This window comes from Simochromis diagramma, unplaced genomic scaffold, assembly GCF_900408965.1.
Source record: "Simochromis diagramma unplaced genomic scaffold, fSimDia1.1 OVJJ01000307.1, whole genome shotgun sequence".
Classification (NCBI taxonomy): Eukaryota; Metazoa; Chordata; class Actinopteri; order Cichliformes; family Cichlidae; genus Simochromis; species Simochromis diagramma.
The window spans coordinates 1,802,644-1,815,926 of NW_024386786.1; the positions used below are offsets into that span (position 1 = coordinate 1,802,644).

Below are 13,283 nucleotides of genomic sequence, written 5' to 3' on the forward strand. Positions count from 1 at the left end.
CCTGTCTTCCTTCCCTCACCCCAACTGGTTGCAGCCGATGGCCGCCCCTCCCTAAGCCTGGTTCTGCTGGAAGTTTCTTCCTGTTAAAAGGGAGTTTTTCGCTTCAAACTGTGGCCAAAGTGCTTGCTCATAGGGGGTCATGTAGGGCTGGGTATCGTCACTGATTTGTAGAATGATTTGATTCCGATTCACAAGGTCCCGAATCGATTCGATCCACGATTCGATTCGATTCAACACTCGCAAGACTTTTTCAAAGGTGTGAGCATCACAGCAGATACCTTTGTGTCAAAGTAGCTGAAGATAAAACACAGAAAAACATGAAGGTGATTTTCCTGTCCGGGATTTTATAAAAATATTCTGCAGTACATCAAAAACGAAAGAAAACCATTAATCAACATATGAACATTACCTCTGAAGTTACAGAGGTTTTATCAGAGACACAGCTAAGTGTTTTGCATTTTGTATAATTTTGTATAATTTTAAATAGTTTAAATTTGTTCAGTAGCCTATTGAACGACAGAAATTAGGTTTTCTAAGTAAAAGGGAAAAAAACAGCGCTGTAAACAACAGTAGACTTGTACATAACAAGCAAGCGAATAATGCAGAAAACAGATTTTTAGATGGGAAACTGTTCTATACAGAGAGAGCGAGAAAGCGAGAGAGAGAAAGAGCTGTGCATGAAGTGTGATTTTATCGTGGTGGAAGCAAAACAACAAAAGTCAGAGGGAATTCATGACGATGTTTATGTGAAGCGTAGTTTGGATCTTCTTTTGCTGCTGGTTCGGTCAATATTGTTTGGAGAGAGATACAACTAACAGCTTTAGGATCAGCGCAAAAAGGGCGTAAACATAAAGCGCGACCCGCCGAAACATCAGAATCAGCGAGGTGTCGGCTTTCAGCCCCGACCGTGTCCGTGCTGTCGGGTGAGAAAGGCGACATCTCACTGATTCTGATCCGCTTTGTGTTTACGTCTTTGTGCAGAATCCGTGTACCTGCTCTCATTTACTGTTTTAGCGTTTGTGAGGATTAACCTGAGATTCTGGCATTTTGGGCAAAATTAATTTATATTAAAAATCGATTCAGGATTTTAATGAATCGATATCACATTGTCCAAGCCAGAATCGATTTTAATCGATAAATTGATTATCAAAACCCACCCCTAGTCATATGATTGTTGGGTTTTTCTCTGAATGTATCATTGTAGGGTCAACCTTACAATATAAAGCGCCTTGAGGCGACTGATGTTGTGATTTGGTGCTATATAAATAAAATTGAATTGAATAGAACAAACAGCAGCCCGATATCAGACAGAGCTGTCATTAAACAGAAGCTATGAACACAGCTCTCTTGAGTGGGCAATTGAAGAAGTTTGTTTCAAGTTTTAGATTTAGGTTGCTCTTCATATTGTTTTGATGCCACCAAAGAAGACTGTGTTGAAAAGCTTTCAGTAATGAACCGTTTTTCAGTACAAGCTTAAATGCTTCAGAAAGCTTCATTTAGCCTGCAGAAACACAAAGTCCATTGAGCCAAAATGGAAGGAAACACACGGGCAGACAAAAAGTACAACACAACAGAAAGCTAGGACAAACCGAGACTTTATATACAGACAGACGGAGCATTAAAAGAGAATGAGTCACATCTGGGGAAAAATAAGAAACAGGTGAAAATAATCAGATAACTAAACAGGGGAAGCAAAAACGCACAGGAGACAGACTAGAAAAATAAAACAGGAAATGGCGACTAAATAAGATATGGATGAAACACGGGAACGTAAAATAAACTTAACCAAGGAACAGAATACAATCAAACTAGAATTATGAACAGAACACAGACTACAGGTAAAAAGGCCTGAGGATATAGACATAATGAAACCAGCCATACTATAAAATAAAAGTTGCATAATTACAACAGACTAAGGGTCAAAGAAAAACCTAAAAATAACAGAAAATGAGCGCAGGAAAAAACAAAAACAAAACACACACACACACACCAAAAACAAAATCAGTATATATAGTATATAGTAACAAAATAAAAATAAAACAAATGCCGTTGTAACTGAACTAACTCCATAAAGGTTTAGTTTCACCAAACTAAAGAAAACAAGAAAACACCTGCAAATATTTTCTAAAAGTAGTGTTTTTTTTTTTATTTAAAATATTGTACAACAAGACCAAGCTGCAAACGGGAACGCAATTCTTTTTTCTCAACTGAAGCCTTTAATCGAACAATCAAACAAACAAATTGGCACTCGCTTTTGGCCAGACACGTGACAGCTCTTCTGCTATCATTTTGTTCACATTTAAAATAAAAATGCAGACATAAGTGTACAAATAATACAAAACAATACAATACAAAGGGATTGTATTCCAAGATCTGGGAGACTGTAGAAATGAGCAGTGATGCCCTTCCTACCATCTTTCCAGAAAAATAAGTGATCTGGAAGCTGTTAGGCTGACTTACAGCAGCAGCACTTTCTGCACCTGCATAAACTCCAGGACACATTTACTAACGGTGTTTGTTGCTGTATGTGCTGCAGCTTTGAATTTTTTAATAATATATATTTTGTTAATATTTTGGCTATGGTGTCTTGTTTTGAAATGCACAAGAGTAAAAGTGTTTTTAGCATGTGCTTCAAAGCTAAGTTTGACTGGGAAACTCAAAGCTCAATAGGCTGTATCAACAGAAATTCACTGCAGCCTATGTAATATTTCATGCGTCATAATTTATTCTACTCTATCTTGCAAATACATATTTGTGTGGCAATGTCATGCACAACACACACAACTATTAGATCCTTAAGATCAAACCCGTGTCATTCTTTTGGTCCACTGCAGTGCAGTAGTCAAAAAAAAGAATAAGTGAAGTGTCCACAGATGGCCAGGATAGAGCCCAGAGTGTTAATGTTTAAAATGTATAAAAATATTATTGATTGCAATTCTTTACTGTTAATATCAACAATAAGCTTTTTATTTTGAAATTACAAGTTTAAAAAAATGCTGTTACATTTACATTTAATGCTGTTACACTGTAATCCTTTATTATAAGTATGGACACAGAAAAAAGTGAACAACATTTTGAAATAAGTTTAATTGGAATTTTGTACTACGCAAAAAACAAAACAAAAAAACAACAACATATTAAACAAACAAACAAACAAACAAACACAGCCAGTGACTTCATTTGTCCATTACATGTCAAACATAGCACTGACCCTTAGTCCCTGCTCATCAGCTCCATGTCCTCTGCAAACTGAAAAACAAAGAGGAACAAGTCCCTTGCTCCAGTGTCTTCTTCCTCTGACATGTCTATTAAGACCCTCTGCTGGTCCCCTTGATTTAAGGACAGATATTTGGGCATTGTTACATGTCCACGGAAAAGTGCCTTATTTTGGACAACCCACTGCACAGCAGGACGCAGATCTTCAACAACTGCTGGCTCCTGTGTCAGGCAAATGGGGATGAAAACATAGTTATTTCTCTGTTGCAGAACAGTTTTTTAACAGTTATTCAAATTTCACTAACCATGTAATTACACTACTGTTTAAAGTGAATACTGACCTGACTGACTTCCTGGAACTTGCGCTTTTTCAGTCTGAAAATGGGCACGTGTTGTCCTTCAAGCACAGCTTTGGCTTCCTCTCTCCAGTGTGCAAATAGCTTGCCAAAGCTAAGAAGAGTAAGGCCACAGTGAGGGCATGTCATTTTCATGGACTTTCCATCAGCTGCAGTTTTATTGAACACAGAGGGTAGAGCCAATGAATGTTCTAACAAAGACTCAGAAAATGGTTCAGATACCGAAGACAAAACCTTGGGGGGAGACGGGGCTCCTCGAAGAGTACTGCCGGAGGAATACGGGTCTCCTCGGAGAGTTCAGCGGGGAGCAGTCCTGATAATGGTGGCTGACTTGGCATTGAAGAATGCTGACAAGACAATAAATGCCTTGCCATATCCCCACACCGTATGATTGTAATCTTACAGACAGGGCAGTGAAAGTGTCCTGTTGTCCTACAAGGCAGCCTGCACCGGCATATCATTTTATCTGTAAGAGAAAAAAACAAACAAACAAACAGATGTAATTTAAATGTAGTTGTATAGAATGCAATCAATTTGTCTAACAATCAGATTGTACATGTTAACAAAAACATCCAAGCCAACCTCAATAATGAAAGCAAAATGGTATGGATCACAAAAGTTATGTCAAGAAAAGCGGTGAAAAGTAAATAAAAATATATTTTATAAAAACACTATTTTTGTTGCAGATGAATGCACTGAACTGTACAATATCAACAGCAACTTTTAAGTCAACAAAGATACTGCAGAAGTGCTTAAAAAAGTGCATATTTATAACTATAAAGTATATTTAATACAAACATACCTTTGAAAGGCAAAGCATTTTTTTATATGCACACTTAGATGCTCCTCAATCTTTGCCCTGACAGTAGGGCTGAAAGTGGGGCACAGAGGGCAGTGAAAGAGTCCTCTGCAACACGTGTTGCATTCCTGCAGTTCTGGCTTTAAGCCCGAATTCCAGATTGATGTGTGCATCTAAAACAGAGAGAGAAACAGATAAACACCATATACACATTTAAGTTAAGGTTTTAGCAGAAATAACAATTTACAGTTGGCATGTAATAGATTTGGGAAGAAAATTCTTGAAAAAAAAAAACCCCACAAATATTTTACAAGACACTTTAATTTGTGAGACATGTTTCTATTGACATATAACAGTCAATTGAACAGAGGCTAACTAAAATCTGGGCAATAAAAAAGCTGTACAGAAAAGAATAACGAATAGAAGTATTGATAAATATCTAAATCTGTTTGTGACGAAATTTACAGTGTTGACGCTAACCAAAGGTGTCACAAGTACACACGTTCCTTACTACAGTTTAGATACCTCTGTTTAGAAAGCACTGACTCGACTTTTTAGTCAAGTCGAAGTAAGAAGTACAGGGTCTAAAATATAATTTATGTACAAAATTTTGAAGTAATCTTGCGTCCAAAGCACGCGTGCGGGGGGCTTATTTACAAATGTACGGATTACTAAGTACAGATACGCGTGCTAAAATGTGAGAAGTAGAAGTATAAAGAAGTATACAGTAGGCACAAAAAAGTACAGCAGTAAAGATACCAGAAAATTCTACTTAAGTACAGTATTGAAGTATTCGTTATTTTGCATCTCTGACAATAAATCATACTCTAATGCAAAATGTGGTTTTTGCTTCTTCTCGCCCACAGAAGCCGTTAATCCAGCTTTCTTACTTAAACCAGGTCCAGGAAAAAGCATATTTGTGTGTTTCTCTGCCATGGAGCACGATGAAAAAACATTAAAATAAATTGTAACGCTAAATAAGTGGCAACATGATCATTGTAAGAAAACTAGACGATTCCTAGAATTATGAAATCACTAACGGCAAATTTATTTAAAAAAGACTTAACCAACCTTTGCGATCAACTTGCAAGACTTCCACGGTATCCATGCGTGTTTACGGCTACTGTGGAGGTCACGTGTATCCGGTTACTGTGGAGCTCCACAGTGGCTGCAGCCAGACCCTTCTCGAGAATGTGGGATAGTTTCGTGTTGGATGTTATTTGAAAGAAGGAACGAGGTTTCGTTTTCAAGGACAGCAGAAGTTCCAACTGACCGTAAGAGAATTACGTTTTATGTAATATAATGTGCAGCTATTATTACGATAGTAAGCTGTAGTAAACCACTTCGTTCTCATAGACAGTAGTGTTTAGGATCACCTCTGACTCTTTCCTTTGCGCAGATTCAGCATGTCGGCCCGAAATGCAATAAGGAGCAATAAAACAGCCATTCATGAGATTCTGTCCGGAGACTACGGGCTAATTCTCAACAAAGTTTATGAGAATAAGCTGATCACTCACCGGGAGTACAACAATCTTAAAAGCATCAACAACGCAAATGCGGAGACACACGTCATTGAGCTCGTGGATAAGATCATGAATAAAGGAGAAAAAACATGCAAAGACTTCCTGAACCTCCTGCAAACCGATGGCGCCATTAAAGAAATTTTCCCTCAGCTGGCGAGTTTACAGCTGAGTTGTACCCCCCTTTTATCCGAGCCTGTCCAAGCAGGTCAGCACGGTAAGACACGTAACACTGTATAGAAATACACTGAAAAAAATATGTTGTTGGATTTACTTAATTCAATGGTGGACATTTGTTGCACACAGATGTTTTGCTTTGGTATCAACTTAAACAATTGAGTTAAATTAACACAATTTATTCATGTTCAATAAACCTGTGCAATTTGTGTTGATAAAATGTGACTTAACCTCCTAGGACCTGGCGTCCACATATGTGGACATCACATTTTGGGTTATTTAGACCAAAATACTCAATTTTGCGCTACAAGGGCCTGATATCCATTTACGAGGACATTATACTGCTACTGTTCTATTGACATTTTAAATGAATATCCTGATATGTGGCTCTCATTTTTCTTAGAAACAAAAATCAGGTAAAAAAAAATAAGTAAATCTGGTAATTGTTTGTTTTTACATTCGTCCCAATATGCCCAAATATCAAAGAGAAATTAAAAATGCAAGCCGTGGAAAAGTTTGGGTCTTAGGAGGTTAAACATGTTTTGATGAAGTAATTTGAGCTCTTGGAATAGTTTAATCCTTCACAATTTTCTCACTTTATCCCAACACCATTCAATAACTTTTACCCAATACTCAGATGTGGATACAGTATCCACATCTGAACCAAAGAGTAAAACAGTGAAATGTGGATTATTAAATATTAGGTCTCTCTCCTCCAAGTCTCTGTTAGTACATGACTTAATAATTGATCAACAAATTGATTTACTCTGCCTTACAGAAACCTGGTTGCAGCAGGATGATTATGTTAGTTTAAATGAATCAACACCCCCGAGTCATTCTAACTACCAGAAACCTCGAAGCACAGGCCGAGGGGGCGGTGTGGCAGCAATTTTTCACACCAGCCTATTAATTAATGAAAGACCAAGACAGACTTTTAATTCATTTGAAAGCCTGATGCTTAGCCTCGTCCACCCCAGCTGTGAAACTCAGAAACCAGTCTTACTTTTTATCATCTATCGTCCACCTGGGCCTTACACAGAGTTTCTGTCTGATTTCTCAGACTTTATATCTAATTTAGTTCTGAGCTCAGATAAAATAATTATTGTGGGTGATTTTAACATCCATGTAGATGCTAAAAATGACAGCCTCAACATGGCATTTAATCTGTTATTAGACTCAATTGGTTTCTCTCAAAATGTAAAAGAACCCACCCACCACTTTAATCACACTCCAGATCTTGTTTTAACATATGGCATAGAAACTGAACATTTAACAGTGTTTCCTGAAAACCCTCTCCTGTCTGATCATTTCCTGAAAACATTTACTTTTACAATAATTGATTACACAGCGGTGAAGAGTAGACTTTATCACAGTAGATGTCTTTCTGAAAGCGCTGTAACTAAGATTAAGAATATAATCCACCCACTGTTATCATCTCCAATGCCCTGTACCAACACAGAGCAGAGCAGCTATCTGAACGCTACCCCAACAGAAGTCGATTATCTTGTTAAATAATGTCAGTTCTTCCGTGTTCTCTGGAATCAATCACAGCAAAGAAATTAGACTGTTTCTTTTGAAAAATGTTACAGGTAACCATCTTGGGAAAGAACAATACAAAACATTCTATTTAAGGCCTCTGATGTCAAGATTCAGTTAAACAACAATTATAACTAAACAATTTGAGGTAATGTTAGTTTCCATTAACATTAAATTAGGTTACTGAATTGGCAAACACCTTCCTATTAACATTACCCATTTTACCCCAATAACTAAAGAAATTAGCACTTGCAGGTCAAAACCTTTATTCAAGAGACGCAAAAATAACATTGATACAGTGACTGTCAAAAATTAAGCACTGATCATACTGTGACATCTTGGTTCAAAACAGCACACTTAGAAATATTCAACGTTCTTTACTTCAACTGAATGAAACTGAAAATACCATTTCACACGACCTATATGGGATATTTAGACTGTATAACTGTTCACGCTACATCTCTTCACTAGTAAAAGAAAGAAAAAATACAAACAGAAATTGAAAAATGCTGCCAAACAGACAAACAGAGAACTTGTACAGAGCAAAAGGAAAAACAAACAACAACAACAACAACAAAACGGCCCTGTCCTCATGGCAGTTGCAGAGTATATAAAAATGAACTCTGCGATCTGTTCCTGGAATTGAGCTTCAAAAATGCAGCAGAACAAGTGTGAGATTTAAATGTCCTCTCACCTAGAGCTGATCACCTCACATGCATAACAGTGAGCTTTCCTAGCAGGAGCAGTTTTGTCTTAGTTGTGAGCTTTTCTTGAGAGCTGAGTTGCATCCAACTCCATTACCACCCTTTGAATCACCTCAAAAGTGTAGCAGAGTTGTGATGGGTAACTCATATTGAAGGAATAAAAAAGGTCCAAACAGCATGGCTACTGCAAAGGTCACGTTATCCAGATCTTGAAGAACTACTATACCCTCGATGATGATGCCAACATCAGTAAAGTCATTGCCTGGCGCATCCTCTGGAGACAGATGTTCATTGTGGTTTTCTCAATCTGTGCAGTGGCCTCAGTCAAGTCCTGGTTAAACACAAAACATTTCTTTAAGATTCCTTTTTAAACTCATCTCTTTTGAATCTACCAGTTCTATCCATCCATCCATTCGCTTCCGCTTCTCCTTTTCAGGGTCGCGGGGGGTGCTGGAGCCTATCCCAGCTGTCATAGGGCGAGAGGCAGGGTACACCCTGGACAGGTCGCCAGTCTGTCGCAGGGCTAACACACAGGGACAGACAACCATTCACACTCACATTCACTCGCACAGTCACACCTAGTGGCAATTTGGATTATCCAATTAACCTATCCCCACAAGCTGCATGTCTTTGGACGGTGGGAGGAAGCCAGAGTACCCGGAGAGAACCCACGCAAACACAGGGAGAACATGCAAACTCCACACAGAAAGACCCCGGCCTGATGGTGGAATTGAACTCAGGACCTTCTTGCTGTGCGGCAGCAGTGCTAACCACCGTGCCACCGTGCTGCCTAACTCTAATAATAAAAAGCCAAAACAATCTTACTTTTAAATGTGGTATAATTACTTTGAAAACATATGTGCATAAACAGTAGAACAGAGAAGCTGGTAATAGTCAAAATAGCTGAAACAACTTAATTTAAAATATATATTTTTACATTTCTTTGTGTCTGATGGTGTTGACTAAAACCTTGCACTTCTCCAGCAAAAACATGATCTACCAGTTCTAATGTTAGAGTAATTTAAACCAATGCAAGCAACATAGTAAATAGCTATAGCCAAAGAGTGGCCTGCCATGCTGCCATTCATGGTCTAACAGAGTTTCTAAGAGAGGGTGAAAAACATAATAATTTCAAATACTTTACATTAGTTTTTGTTAGAAAGACACCGGCCCATCAGAAATCCAGGTTATGTCACTCAGAAGATGTTAGAATTTAGACTTTCAGCCCCACAATTTGGTTAGCTGTTGATCAGTTGGTCTTTTTTTTTTTCAAACAAAAGCTAATGTAAATATTGGTGGGATTTTCCTTTGTTCACTAGAATGACAAATTTAAAGTTTTTTCACACTGATGTGACCCCTAATAAAGGGGTGGGGGTGAGGCCTCAAGGGCCGGCGGCCGAGTTCACTACCAGGCCTCATGTGAACTTCAAATTATTAAAGAGGACTACTGGTCCTAACCAGTCCAATGAGGATCAAGTGGATAACTAAATGCATTTTTAAATGTTGCAAAGCCACAATCTACTCATAAAACACTCACCGTGAACTCCTGCACCAAGATGTTGCAATTGTCTTTCACACAGATGCGGAGCACTTTGATGAGGGACTCCCTTCGAGCATTAATGTCATCCTTAAGTATTATAACAAAGAAAACAGAGATTTGTGAACTTTTCAGTAGCACAGAAGAAAATGATCCCAGACAAAAACTCTTGACTTTTTAAACCAGTCAACATGCAACACCAGCATCTACAAAGCAATATCAAAAGTTCCTGTTTGACATCAACTTTATGGATATATAGTTTCCAGAACATATATTTTTTTAAAAAGATACATTTTTCTCAGTGGGCCAGAAATTCTGACGGAAATTATGGCATCCTTTTAGTGGAATCAGTACTCACAGGTAATAGTTGACTGTTTTAATGGATGCAGCATAAAAATCTTTTACTGACCTAATGCAATACATATACACTTTGTAGTTAAAGAATTTTAATGTTCTTACTGTCATCATGGCAGCTACATCCTTTACCTTTGTGCCCTGTTTCCTCGATCACTTTGCGAACACTTTCAGCAGACTGTCAGAGAGAAACTTAGCTCCATCAGAAACCTTGACAGTAAAGGCAAGGTTGGGATGCGCTGGAATGCTGCATTTTATCTGAAATGACATAAAATTATTTTGAAATAACAGCAAGCACTGTGCTGTGTTTCCAGATCTTATGGGATTAAAAAAATCCAAAGATGTTTGTTTTTGATTTGCAACCCAACAACCCACAAGTTACAACCTCATTTTAATTCAAGTGTGCATTAATGTGAGTCCAGTAATCACCTTTCTGACAATACATACAGGTATAAGTTAAACCTATGGCAGATTTTGGATTTCTCAGTCTGTTTGATTATGCATGCACCTAATAATTATAAAAAAAAACCTTATTATAATTAAGTTACAGAAACCTTAAGCAAAAAAAGCAATATACTTTCTAACCATAACACCTTGAACCCACAATCCATCAGCTGACTCCTGGTGAAATGCAGAATAGAGGTCATCTTTCAATGTGCAGCAAAAAAACCAAAAAAAAAAAACCAAACAAAAACAAAAGGACAGAAGGTGAGGGCAGGAGGGGTAGGGATGTAAGCTAGCATAATGCCGCTGATGATATTAGCTAAAGCTGTTCAATGTCCAAAATCTCACTAACACCACGGTGCAGTAAATACACAATGTAACTGAAGAGTCAGTTGGCAAATCTATTCACACAGAAAACCAAATTATGTTATGAGTGCCTCGTAATTAGGTTTAATGTAATATTACGGCTCTTGTGCCAAAGACAAATTCAGATAAAAAAGCGCCAATTCTTTGACAACAGATAGAACAGCAAATAAGCTAACGGCTCTTTTTTAGCATGTTACATGGCGACACTCTAGACGTTTAACTACATTTGGCTGAAATATGGTAAATATGAATTCAAAAAATCAAGTCATACCAAAAAACGTAGAGTTGGCTGCTCGACTTGACTGAGATGGATACCTTTTTTAAACCACGATCCAAAGCCCGCCAGATGAAATCACGCGTGGTTTCACGAGATTTAACGTTGCTATCTTATTGACTTACTTCACCTGAACATTATATAAACAATTTAATACACCCTTTCTGTATATCATGTAGTTTTTACACTATATAGTTACATTTAACTTTGAAACATGAGGCAATTGTGTTAAATACATGCAAGATGCTTACATAAATCCAAGAGATGGCCAGTCCGTTTTTTTTTCCAGTGTACTGTGTCTACTGTTGTGTTTGGTTGTTTAACTCAGTTTTATTGTTCTTCCCTCAGATGTTCTGCCACAAGATGGGAATAAATACGGTGGCCCTGAGAGGCCAAACGGACTGCAACTTCAGAAAACACCCGCAAAAAGAAAAATGCTGCAAATAGAAGAACCCAGCAAAAAGAAAAACGCTGCCATGCAACTTCAGAAAACACCAGCAAAAAGAAAAATGCTCTAAAAAGAAAAACACAGCAAAAACAAAAACACCTGCAAAAAGAAAAACACCTACAAAAAGAAAAAAGCTGAAAAAGCACACAAAACACAATAGAAATGTTTCTGGGGAGACAATCCGGTGTTTAAGGTATGACGTGACGAATCCTACTTCCGGGCCTAAAGTAGTCTGTGTTTAATATGGCTTTTGTGTTGTTAACATGTTTAATGTTTTGTATTTTGGCTCAATGCTTACATATATGTGTAAAAAGAAAATGTACGAGTTGTGATAACTGTTTTTGATAGAATGAAGACTAGACTGATATATTAAATATTCCTTTATTGGGTGAGAAAATCAGACCATGTCATAACTGCTTTAGATATCAGAGTCTTAAACAGGCTGACTTCTGCTAAATGGGTCAAACTGGGCAGAAAGCCTACAAACACATAACATCCTTATAGAATATGATGTAACACTATAGATCAACTTATCTCAGAATATATAAAGCATATAAACAATTACAGCAATATGATGCAACAAACACAGCAGTACTACTAATCCAAAATACTCAAAGCTTCATAGAACTGAAACAAACATTTATTTTTAGGTCCATTCTGCTGCTGATACATACTTTAAGTTTCTGAATATTAAACTTGTTGCTGCCTTTCATAGTGTGTAATTTGAAGGCCCTGAGTACTTTCTCCCACACTGAAAACACTGGGATGATAAAATTATTTGAACATTACCTAATAAGACTGATTCAGGACAGGTAAATGGTCTGTATTTGCATAGCGCTTTACTTGGTTCTAAGGACCCCAAAGCGCTTTACACTATACACAATCATCCACACACACACACACACACACACACACAAGTGATGGCAAGCTACATTGCAGCCACAGCCGCCCTGGGGCGCACTGACAGAGGCGAGGCTGCCGGACACTGGCGCCAACGTTTTTGTCTTGCCCAAGGACACAACGACCGAGACTGTCGGTCGTTGTAAGCCCAGTAAGCCACCCCCGCTCCGCCACTGGCTGTTACTATTTAAACGATTTTAGGACAGAAATATTAGCCTCTGTGATGAAGTAATGAGTTACTACTTAATAAAGTTTCTAGTAAAGTGATTAATCGCAGCCACAGATTGACAGTAAATATCCCGATTAGCTTCAATGCATCTATAAAAATATGTGCAAGTTTCAGTGCTTCGTTTACATTGTATGATACTTATACTGATCTAGAGTCAGTGTAAAATACAATCCTAGCTGTCTGAACAAAGTCTGCCTCATTTAATCCTGCATGACAAACCTCAGGATGCAGGTTTATTGAGCCTCCTTCCTGCTGGCACAGCTGAGAGTCAGCTGGAAACTTACAGTAACGTGGACATCATGCAAAGACTGCCAGACTCTGTAATACTGTAAATGATCAGTGACTCAGGTTAACACTAAACTTTAAACAGTACCTGTGTGTGTGTGTGTGTGTGTGTGTGTGTGTGTGTGTGTGTGTTCTGAA

The 13,283-nt window shown here is 37.9% G+C and overlaps 2 long non-coding RNA genes across 2 annotated transcripts; both read right to left on the reverse strand.

Moving 5' to 3' along the window:
* Nucleotides 1-3,014: 3,014 nt before the first annotated feature.
* On the reverse strand, nt 3,015-5,543 carry LOC120728247. The gene is made up of 4 exons (XR_005694661.1): nt 5,443-5,543; nt 4,375-4,544; nt 3,558-4,038; nt 3,015-3,438 (listed from the first exon to the last, which is right to left on the reverse strand). It is a non-coding gene; the product is annotated as an uncharacterized LOC120728247 (long non-coding RNA).
* A 2,027-nt stretch (nt 5,544-7,570) lies between these two features.
* On the reverse strand, nt 7,571-10,428 carry LOC120728248. Its single transcript, XR_005694662.1, has 3 exons — nt 10,305-10,428; nt 9,846-9,935; nt 7,571-8,639 (listed from the first exon to the last, which is right to left on the reverse strand). It is a non-coding gene; the product is annotated as an uncharacterized LOC120728248 (long non-coding RNA).
* Nucleotides 10,429-13,283: the final 2,855 nt, after the last annotated feature.